This window comes from Echinops telfairi, unplaced genomic scaffold (assembly GCF_000313985.2).
Source record: "Echinops telfairi isolate 266 unplaced genomic scaffold, ASM31398v2 ScPeMD7_11;HRSCAF=52, whole genome shotgun sequence".
NCBI lineage: Eukaryota > Metazoa > Chordata > Mammalia > Afrosoricida > Tenrecidae > Echinops > Echinops telfairi.
This window is the reverse complement of record NW_022103908.1, coordinates 6785943-6796383: the sequence shown is the minus strand read 5'-3', so window position 1 is coordinate 6796383 and position 10441 is coordinate 6785943. Positions and strand designations below refer to the sequence as shown.

The window sequence follows — 10441 nt, the reverse complement described above, 5'->3', positions numbered from 1 at the left end:
ACAGAAAAGTGGGTGAAGGGAGACGTTGGACAGTGTAAGATATGACAAAATAATAATTTATAAATTATCCAGGGTTCATGAGTGAGGAGGGGTTGGGGAGGGAGGGGAAAATGAGCTGATACCAAGGGCTCGAGTAGAAAGCAAATGTTTTGAGAATGATGAGGGTAACAAATGTACAAAGGTGCTTGACACAATGGATGTATGTATGGATTTGATGAGTTGTAGGAGCCCCCAATAAAATGATTTTAAAAAAAGACAGCCCTACAGTTTCCAAGCCGGTAAATCTTTATAGGAGCAAGCAGCCTTATTGCACGTGTGTGTGCATGTGTGTGTGCGTGTGTAGAGGGAAAGAGGAAGGGAGAGACAGAGACACAGACAGACACAGACATAGATAAACAGACTACTTTCAGGTGCCCAGGTGGCTCTCCCAGGTGTGTCAGACTGCTCACTGCAAGGCTGGAGATAGAAACCCTGAGCTGCTCCATGGGAGAAAAACCAGGCTGCTGTTCCCGTCAAGATTTATAGTCATGGACTTTGAAGCTTCCCAGGGCTGGTGATGGAGGGTGTGGGGCAAGGCAAGCATAAACTAGAGGGTTAGACAAGTGTTAGGTGAGAAAACACAAAATAAACAACAAAACCAGACCCAAACATACTGCCATTGACATGGCTCCTACTCAAGAGTAGAGCTACCCTGTGGGTTTCTGAGACTGTGCTTCTTTACAGGAGCACAAAGCCTCACCTTTCTTCTTTGGAGCCGCTGGTGGTTTCGAACTGCTGACCTGGGGTTAGCAGCCTAACTTGGGTAACGGGGAAAGTAATATACTGTAGGAAGGGGTTGGGGGTAGGGAGCGAGATGAAAACATTGGGAGGTTTGTTAAGTTAAAATTAATTGGTTGAATTTTTTTTTTTAAATGATTGAATCTGTAACACCTACTCCCCCCTTCCGCCCTCCCACACACATACTCCAACTCAGAATCAAAGGCCCAGGAGGGAGCCTGAGAGCGACATTGTCGGTGAACCTTGTGCAGGTTTGCTGTGAGTCGGAGTTAGCTTGATGACGTGGACTATGAGTCAGAAGTGACTATGCGTTGGACTTGACCGATGACTCTCCCTCTCTCTACAAACAAAACTCTTAAACGGCCACACTCCCCTATTAAAACACCTTAGAGAAAGCATCTTGTAACAGCGAGGAGGGGAAGCAGTAAAATAATAAAGCAGGAGAGGCCTTCATTGCTTGACAAACCCTTGCTGAGAGAAATCATTCTGACACCCTGCCTGAGCCAGAAGGGCTCTGGGAGGGGAGTTCTTACCAGAGACCTTTCTTGCTCTTGGGGCTCTGGTCAGACTATTCAGGGTTGCCCCGCCCCACCCTCAGGATTCATAATGGCTTCTTACTGGGTCCCACTCAGCCCTTTGGAGTGGGTGCTCACCAGGCACTCCGTGTGAGGGCCTCGTTCCTAGGCTTCTCCTCCTTGCCTCCCCCGTCTTTGTGGCATCTCACCCTCCTTTGTTCTTGACATTCAGGCTTCTTTGGACCTCTTCTCCGAATGCCTCCCCCGACCACCTATGTTAACGTTGTCTTAAACATTGCTGTGTGGGCATGAGTCCCTCTTCTATGTTGCTCTACGACCCCCTTAATGGCATATTGACTCCGATCCTTTCTGCCCCTTCGTCAGCTGCTCCCTCAGAGCTCAGGCTGCGACCCCTCCAGCCCCTCGCACCCTACAGGGTGGTTAGGGGTTGGAATTGACTCCCAGGCAAAGGGTTTTCTGTGTCGCAAGGGGCTCTTCCTGCGAAAGCACCCCTGCAGATCTCCTGTGCACTGTGATACCTGGATGGGATGGCGTTGAGTGAGACTGTGCACTCGGTGCTGACCGTAGAGGGAGAGGATCTGGGAGCCCTGGAGGGTGCGGAGGCCTGGCGGCATAGTCGGGGGGGTGCAGGGCTATACCCCCAAAGGGAGCAGTTTGAGCTCAGAAGTCGCTCTAATAGAGAAAGACCAGGCTTTCTGCTCCTGTAAAGGCCCAGCCTCCCACCCCACAGGGCAGCTGTCCTCCTGGCAGCGTGTTTCTTTTGTCTTTCTGTGAAGCGCTAGCACAGTTTGGATGCGGGAGAGTATGAGTCGTTGGGGGGGGGGGGGGCAAAGTATGGACTATGGTAGCCAGTCTTCAAGATCGCCCCCATTTATTCTTACCACGTGGCATTTACACGCGCGCGCATCGTCCTTCCTGTATCAAACTGGGCCAACCTCTGTAGCCAGTCGGTTATTTGAGTCGATGATGGAGTGCGACTTCAGATGCCGCAGCACAAAATCCATCCCCAACTTCGTTCCCTGCTGACCTCACTCCGTTGGGAGAAGCCAGCTGCTCTATCTAGTACAGCGGCAGCCAGGAGGTCGGTCCTATGGAAAGATTCATTTGTGGAAAAGCAGAGGTTTCCTGCCCTCCTGGAGAGAGGAGAGATGCTCAGTGGGATACACAGTTTCAAGTTGCTAAGCTGTGGAGTAATTTGTTGTGCAACAATATGAACGATTGTACATGGTGCAGTGACTAATACCTGCCTCACTTGTTAACAAATTCTGCCATTCCTGGTTCATTAATCTCTAACCTCCCCTCCCCTCCGGGAGCTCTGGTTGTGTAGTGGGTTATGCATTGGGCTTCGGACCATAGGTCAGCAGTTTGAAACTGCCAGTAACCCCAAGGGAAAACGATGAGGCTTTCCACTCCCATAAAGAGTTACACTGTACAGTCTCGGCCACCACGGAGGCAGCTCTACACTGTCCTTTAGGGTCACCATGAATTGTAGTGGACTCAATGGCAGCGAGGTTTTTAGTGAGGATCTCTCTCCCTCTGCTCTGCACTGGTCATGGCTGCCATGTAACGGATTCATAGCTAAGGGAGAGAAGGGGTCAGAGAAAATGTGAAAATCTCCAACCTTCTTGTTGATTTCTATTTCTGTGGCGTTGCTCATAATTCAGGAGCAGCCCTAGTGGTGTAGTGAGTTACTTGTGGGACAACTAACCACAAGGTCTACAGTTCAAACCCACCGGCCATTCTGTAGGAGAAAGCTGAGACTTCTGCCCCTATAAAGATACACAGACTCAGAAACCCAAAGAAGCAAATCTGCTCTGTCCTGTACGGTCACCGTGAGTCAGAATTGACCCGACAGCAGTGGCTTTGGTGGTGCAGTGGTTAAAAGCTCAGCTGCCCACTGGAAGGTTGGTGGTTGCAACCCATCAGCTGCTTTGCAGAGAAAAGTGTGGAATTCCACGCCAGTGAAGGTGGCAGTGCTGGTGGTTCTTAGGGGCCATCAAATTGCTTCTGACTTAGGGCCACACTGTGCACCACAGAATAAGACACAGCTCTGTGTGGTACCATTCTCCCAATCATCGCTAGGTCCGAGCTCATGGTGGCCGCCATCTTGACGAAGGTTTTCTTTTCTGCTGACCCCCCCACTTTACCCGGGGAGCCCTGGTGGTGTGGTGGTTAAGCGCCAGGCTGCAGTCGCATGGTCGGCAGTTCATGGGATGAAAGATTGGACTTCTACTCTCATCGACAGTTACAGTCTCAGACACCGTCCGCGGGTAAGCTATGAGTCGCCATTGCCTGGGTGGCAGGGGTCTTCACCAAGCATCCTGTCCTTTGCAGGAGTGGTTCTTCCCTTGGAGGTGTCCAAACTATGCGAGGCCAAGGTTTTCCATTCTTGCTTCTAAGGAGCTTTCTGGATGTACTGCTCCCAAGGCAGTTTTGTTTGTCCCTTTGGCTTCCATGGCTTATGTAATATTCTGCGCCAGCACCATACTTTAGAGGGATTGATTCTTCTTTGGTCCAACTTATCCCTCGTTCAGCGTCCACAGGCAGATGGGCTGGGAAGCTCTACAGGGAAGTTCTACTCGACCCACGTGGGACAAGGGTGCGTGGAAATCTCCGCCGTCATTGTGGGTTAGGTTTCCAGTGCTTAATTCAGAGGCGCAGAGAGCCTGTCAACTAACTAAAGGAGGTAGTAGAGTTCTTCAAAGACCCTCTCTATTTGGGGTTTGTGTTTGAGACTCTGATGTTTGGTTCTTTAAAGTGTGGGAATGCTTAGAGCAGAATTTTGTCGTACAGTGTTTTATGGCTGGGAGGCTTTTGGGGGCTACTTAGAGGGCTGGGCTTCCCTTCTGGTGGGAAAGAAGGATGAAGGTACTACCAAAAGTTTGTGGATTTTCTGTATTCTTGTTTTGGTTCATATTAGGGTTTATCTCAGAGGTGTTATGTTATTGGGGATCACCCTCCAGAAGTTGTGTTATATTTTTCTGTGTTTCCGTGTATGAAATCCAGGACTGATGAACCTATAGGGACAGCAAATAGAATAAAGGTTTTGGAAGGGGTGGGTACAGGGAGACAATATCAAGGAGTTCAGGAAGAAAAATAATGTTTGAAAATGGATTGTGGTAGCAATTGCACAATACTGCTTGATGTGATTGAACTATGGAATTATATATGTATTAACTTCCAATTAATAATATACATCAAAAATGATAAATAAAAAGATTGGGGAAAAGTGGGATGAATAGACAATAGAATTCCCCCTCCCTGCACTTTTTAATTTTTTAAAATTTATTTTTAAAAATCATTTTATTTGGGGCTTGTACAATTCTTATCACAATCCTTACATCCGTCCATTGTGTCAAGCACATTTGTACATTTGTTGCCCTCATTATTCTCAAAGCATTTGCTTTCTACTTGAGCCCTTGGTATCAGCTCACTTTTTCCCCTCCCTCCCTACACCCCTCCCTCCCTACACCCCTCCCTCATGAACCCTTGATAATTTATAAGTTATTATTTTGTCGTGTCTTACACAGTCCGATGTCCCCCTGCACGTTTTAAGTGTGTTATTTGTCCTTGATAATGGGCTGCAAAGCCTCCAACTACTTATTTATTTCCTCTTCTTTCTTATTTTATTGGGAGCTCTTACAGATGTCATAACATTCTATAGTTCAATCACATCAAGCAGTATTGTATTTTGTATTTAGTATTGCTACTAAATTCAATTTTAAGACATTTTCTTTCTTCTTAAAGTCCTTGATATCAGCCCTCCTTTATCCCTTCCCTCCCTTACTCTGCCCCACAGGAACCCTTATTTATTTATTTTTTCTATATTAGTTTTTTTTGGGGGGGTGCATATCTTACGCAATCCAGTATATCCATTCACATACGATTCTGTTTTTGATCCCATCGAGTGGGGTTATATACCCATCAATACTATTCTCTCCCTGCACCGCCCTTCCTCTTCCTCTCTTCCCGTACCCTCAGGGAACTATTACTCCTGTTACTGTTTCTGAAGGGTTATCTAACTTGGCTTTCATGTACTGAAAGATCTTAGATATACAAATGAACATACATGAATCTAACATGATTAATGTGGTAAAATAAAAACCATAATAGTAATGGGAAGAAATATGAAAGGACTAGACGATAGTTCTATACCACCACCTGGATTTTTCATCCCTTCTGTATGGCCCTTCTGAGATAATTGGATTGTCCAATTATCTTACAGGTGGGCTTGGGGCCCAGCTACTCATTTTCCATACGAAGAAAAGGGGGGGCAGAAAGGCTTACGCCTTGTTCCAAGATCACCCAACTGGTTAGGCAAAGAGGTAACCTGGAGTCTTGGCCACCGGACCAGTTAGAGTAGATTTGTTTCAACCTATCCTTTATTTTGTTTATATTTGATGGTTTCAAGTGAAAATGATTATGTGGAATGAGGATGAGATGAGTCCTTTTTAATATGTTGAGCTGGGTGTGGCTTTGTAATATTACAACAGACATGAACATTTTATATCTTGCCCCGAGGCAACTCTCTGCCTTGGTCCTTTGAAATATTAAAGGGAAAAAATCATTACTATTGGGTTCCAGCCCAGTAAGCAAGACTTGGGCTGTAATTCTGATCTTAGTTCTTGCTGCGTAGGTCATGTGCGGATTTGTGTATAAAGACTTTCAGTTTTGAACTGAAGGGAGCCTCAACTACATACGTGGTATCGTGCTTTTTTACACTTGATCTTAGCCAAAAGTCTGAGAAGCGAAATGGTATCGTGCTTTTTTAGTTAATATAAAGGCTTTCTTTAAAATTCAAATTGAGTCATATTTATTGTGTCCAAATGAAACACACACTGATACTAAGTTGATGTGACTCATAGCGACCTTATAGGGCAGTGTTTTGGAGGCTGTAATTCTTTATACTGAAGCAGAAAACCTTTTCTCCCGAAGAATTTGCAGATAGAAGCCCAATGTGTAACCACGGAAGCCACAATAGTATCTATTTTTCTTAAACTTTGTTTCCAATTAAGAGTAGCCACTTAAAGACTATAAGTGATTTATTTTTAAATACTTAAAGGTTCCAAGGTGGGTGCGTCTTTCATAGTTCTTATCAATCTGTACATATTTGTCAGTCGGATGAATGCTACTATGTTTTCATCAACTATGTGAGGAATTATCGTGGCTGTTTATTAATAGCTTTATTTTCATTTAAACTTTGGCATGAAAATATGTAGGATATTCAGAACCGCCCTGAATTGATGGGAAGACTATTAATGGTTTCTTTTTCTCTTTTGAAAAAAGACTGCATCTTATAAGATACAGGCCACTAAAATAGCTGTTCTTGACCCTTTCTCAAAAGACCAGTTTCAGAATCATTCACTTGAAAAATTTGCTATTTACCAAAAGTACAGCGTTTAGAAATTATGCGAATGGAACAGGAAAACGATCACTTCCTTCTTCTCCTGAAATGTTGTCCCTGAAATCTGTCCCTTTCTCCCTCTGCCCCCCATAAATTCAGACCTGCACCCCTCGCACAGCTGTTCCCCTCCTGACTTTCCTGTCATCTCTGACCTGTTCTAATGTAGCAGGCATCGTGCATTTCATCTGGCAGTCCGGTAGCGTGTAGCGTGCTGTACTGAGAAGAACCTTCCCGTTCTGTGGCACTGGCCTCCAGCTCGGGCTATTCCGTGTGTGTCAGAGATGTGCATTGTGAGGTTTCCCGTAGTTCGCTTTTCAGTAGTAGATCACCAGCCCTTTCTTCCAAGGCACGCTGGGGTGGAGACTTGAACCTCCAAGCTTTCTTACCGTCAGTAGCTGAGAATATGAATCCTGGGACCGCTTTTACCCAGCATTCCCTCCAGTAATTGTTCACTCTATAGCCCATGTTTTGTTTTTGCTTTTCATGCCCTGTAGGTAGGTAGTGTCCCTAGCAACTACAGTGGCATTTCTGTTGCCACTCATTTGCATGACCACTTCCCGCCTGCCCCTCACTGGCCAGGAATCGGTGCCTTTGAATGGCAATGCCTTCATCTTCTTTCCTTCCTTCCTTTCTCGGATCCTTCCCTCCCCTCTTTGCTTGGTCCACCCTGATTTTCTTCCCATGGGGACGAGCCTCTTGAGCTTGGGGAAAACAGTAATTGCCTGTCTCTTAAGTGGCAGGTTGTCTCTGGTCTCAGAGGCAGAGCCAGCTGGGAGGGCTGGGTGGGGGTGGGAGTGAGGTTTCAGGGAGCTCACACCACACAAGTGGTGGTGCCAGCGCCTAAGTGGACCGACGTGCGCTGGCATGCCCGCAGGCCATTCGCTTGCCTGACGTGGAGAGAGGGAGTCCACGTGGAGCCATCGCAAGCCCAGAGTCACGGCAGCACACACCTTATTTTATGTGCCTAAGTCGTCAAGGTGGAAGGCTGCACTAATTGCAAAGCAAATGTGTTCTCTCCACGCCAGCTGACCGTGACCAGGCAGGGTGGCATGGCAGCCGGTCAGTGTGACGGCGCTGCAGCCGACAGGAGTGGAGAGTGCTGATTTGTGAATGGAAGGTTTGGGTGTTGATATGAGATGATTAGGGCAGGGTTGGGGGGTGCAGGGAGAGGTTTTCCTTTTGGGGGGGCCGTTCTCCAGGCAGGTGCAGGGATACCCCACCCAAACTAGACTCGTTAGCCAATGAAAGCTGACCTCCCCTGGCTCCTTACAGTGTGGTTTCCCCGTCTGTCAAGAGCCGGCTCAGCAGCCAAACCCAGATTCCAGGTGTGGTATTCCACCGCCGTGCTGTAATTTCTGTAATCAAAGAAACAGAATGTTCCTCCTCCTATTTCCTCCCTGCCAACAGTTTCTGGGTGGGTGAGTGTCAGTAGCCGGAGTTATTTTTAAAGAGGAGAGGTGAGGCTTGCCGTGCAAAGCTGGGAAGAGGGCGGTTGTTTGCAGAGCTGAGCTGACATCAAACTGTAGACGACTGCTCAGTGGCTGGGCACTTGTCCTGTAACAGGTAATGTTTAACGAGCCAGCCAGAGAGAGCACCAGAAACAGCGTGTGTCCGGGCATACGGTAGCACTCGTGTTTGTCCTCTGGAGGGGCTCAATCGGAATGGCAGTGCCATGTAGTTAAAAACAGTTTGTCTTCTTTTTTGAGATATACGTGCCTGTCATTCTTGCTGCCTTTTTTCTTTTTCCTTTGCGGCGTGTAATTGGACTTTGAAGCCTGGAATTCTATCATAAAGATTGGTAACCTTTGATAGTGAGCTGCTGGGCTAAGCAACCACTTTCCACCTCTTTCCACAGGATAATATCAACGTTTTTTTGAAAGCCTGTGAACAGATCGGATTGAAAGAAGCCCAGCTTTTTCATCCCGGGGATCTACAGGATTTATCCAACCGGGTCACCCTCAAGTAAGTTTCACCTGGATGTTAAATAGTTTATGGACTCTGGGCTGGTTGGTGGCTGCCGGGAAGAGAATGCTGAGAGTTGGTGATTCCTGAACAATATCAGCCCCCCCCCCCCACCGTCTCTTCTAATTCAAAAATAGCCTTTAAAAATTTTAAACACACAGACTTCGACTGTGAAGCTGCCTGTCATCTGTAACTCACCGTGGATGGTGGTAGTTTATATCTTTAGTCTAACTGAAAGGGAAGTTTGTATTTTCATTCTTAGGTAACGTGGTAGTGTTTGGTAACTAATGGTGCGGAGGCTCTGGGCGCTTATAAAGTGAGCTGAGATCTCCAATAGCTTACGGAGTTAGATGGGGATTCTTAAAAAAATCATTGGTCTTATACTTGGAATGAAGACATATTGCTAATCTAAAAAATCCGAGTAGGGACAGCAATGAAAGAGACAATCTTCAGAGTTGCAAGGCTGCAGTGCCTGGAACCAACAAGGAATGCCAACAACCTTGTGTCGCTTCCGATGATTTTCTTAAAGAGCTCGAACGGTTTCGCAGCATTTTAATAATACGAAGGAGAAAGTGAAAGTGCGGGTGAATGTGGGGGCAGGTGAACGAACCATGGGGGTGTTCATGGAAAAATGGTGTCTGTGCATGAGGAATGGCTCCAGGAAATCTGGGTTCGGGCCCTTGTGATAGGTTCCTCCCCCCTATAAGTCTAATTTGCTCGGAGGGAATCAGTAATACACTCATGTTACATGATCAGTGTGACAGAAAAGTGATTTAATTTTGCAAGAGAGACTGCATCCTTATCATTATGGTTCTGCACCCTACTGTGCCTCACTTCTCCCCACCCCCAAGTATTTTTCCAGGAGAGAATATGAACATCATACTCTTAAGATGAGAAGTAATGGGGAAAAAATTGGAAAGTCAGCTTATACCCATTTGATGGCGCGCTTTATGTGGTTAATATGTCTGCGTTACAGCGTTAGTAGTTACTAAAAGTTGACTGATTTTAAAAATGACTTTATTTTTTTGGGCGGGAGGCAAAGTGAATAGCGATCTATAAAAATAATTGAGAAGATGCGTGGACTTCTAATACTAAAACCTAAACATGCAAGGTAGAATGGGTTTTTAAAAGTCTACCTCTGCATATTTATCAGCAAACCAACTGTTGAACCTATGTGTATCTCGTAGTGCTGAGCAGGCTTTTATCAACTACCCAGCAATGGAGAAGTAGGGCCGACTCGGCCGTGTACCTGAGGGACTGACAAGCCCTTGTGCGGCCTTGGTCTTCCGCACCACAAGTCAACGGCTCCATTTTCCAGCACGCACGGCCAGGCCTCATGCCCAGCAGATAGGAATGTTTGCGCAGACTGATTTCTTCCGGGCAGAATATTCTTTCCAAGACCTATCTGATGGGCAAAGCCGTGCTTGGCTTTGGTAGCCTACTCTCTTATTAAAGTGGTACCACGTCCTAAGAGTTAAAGCGCTTTTCTCTTAACAAATCACAGCCAGCTTTGAACCCCCATTGCCCGTGTTTGTATGTGTGGACATGTCCGTCAGCGAGTGCCGAGCTTGTGTGGTGTGTGTGTTCTGGAACGACGGACACTGCTTCTAAAGTGTTAAGGAAAACCCGGCACCCAAGCCTCGCTCCCAGGGATGGGAAAACACTTCCCAGCGGCAGCCGGGAGGTCAAGTACTTAGCAGTAGGAAGAAGTATGCAGAACAACTTGTTTCGGTGGAAACCACAAGTCCATAAAAGCAAGGTG

General features: G+C 46.5%; 1 long non-coding RNA gene across 1 annotated transcript in view; it reads left to right on the top strand.

Moving 5' to 3' along the window:
- The window catches only part of LOC123521351, a 141137-nt gene extending 132459 nt beyond the window's left edge, over positions 1 to 8678 (top strand). The window contains exon 4 of the long non-coding RNA XR_006679807.1: positions 8573 to 8678. This is a non-coding gene — a long non-coding RNA (uncharacterized LOC123521351). The remainder of the gene's footprint in view (positions 1 to 8572) is intronic.
- Positions 8679 to 10441: the final 1763 nt, after the last annotated feature.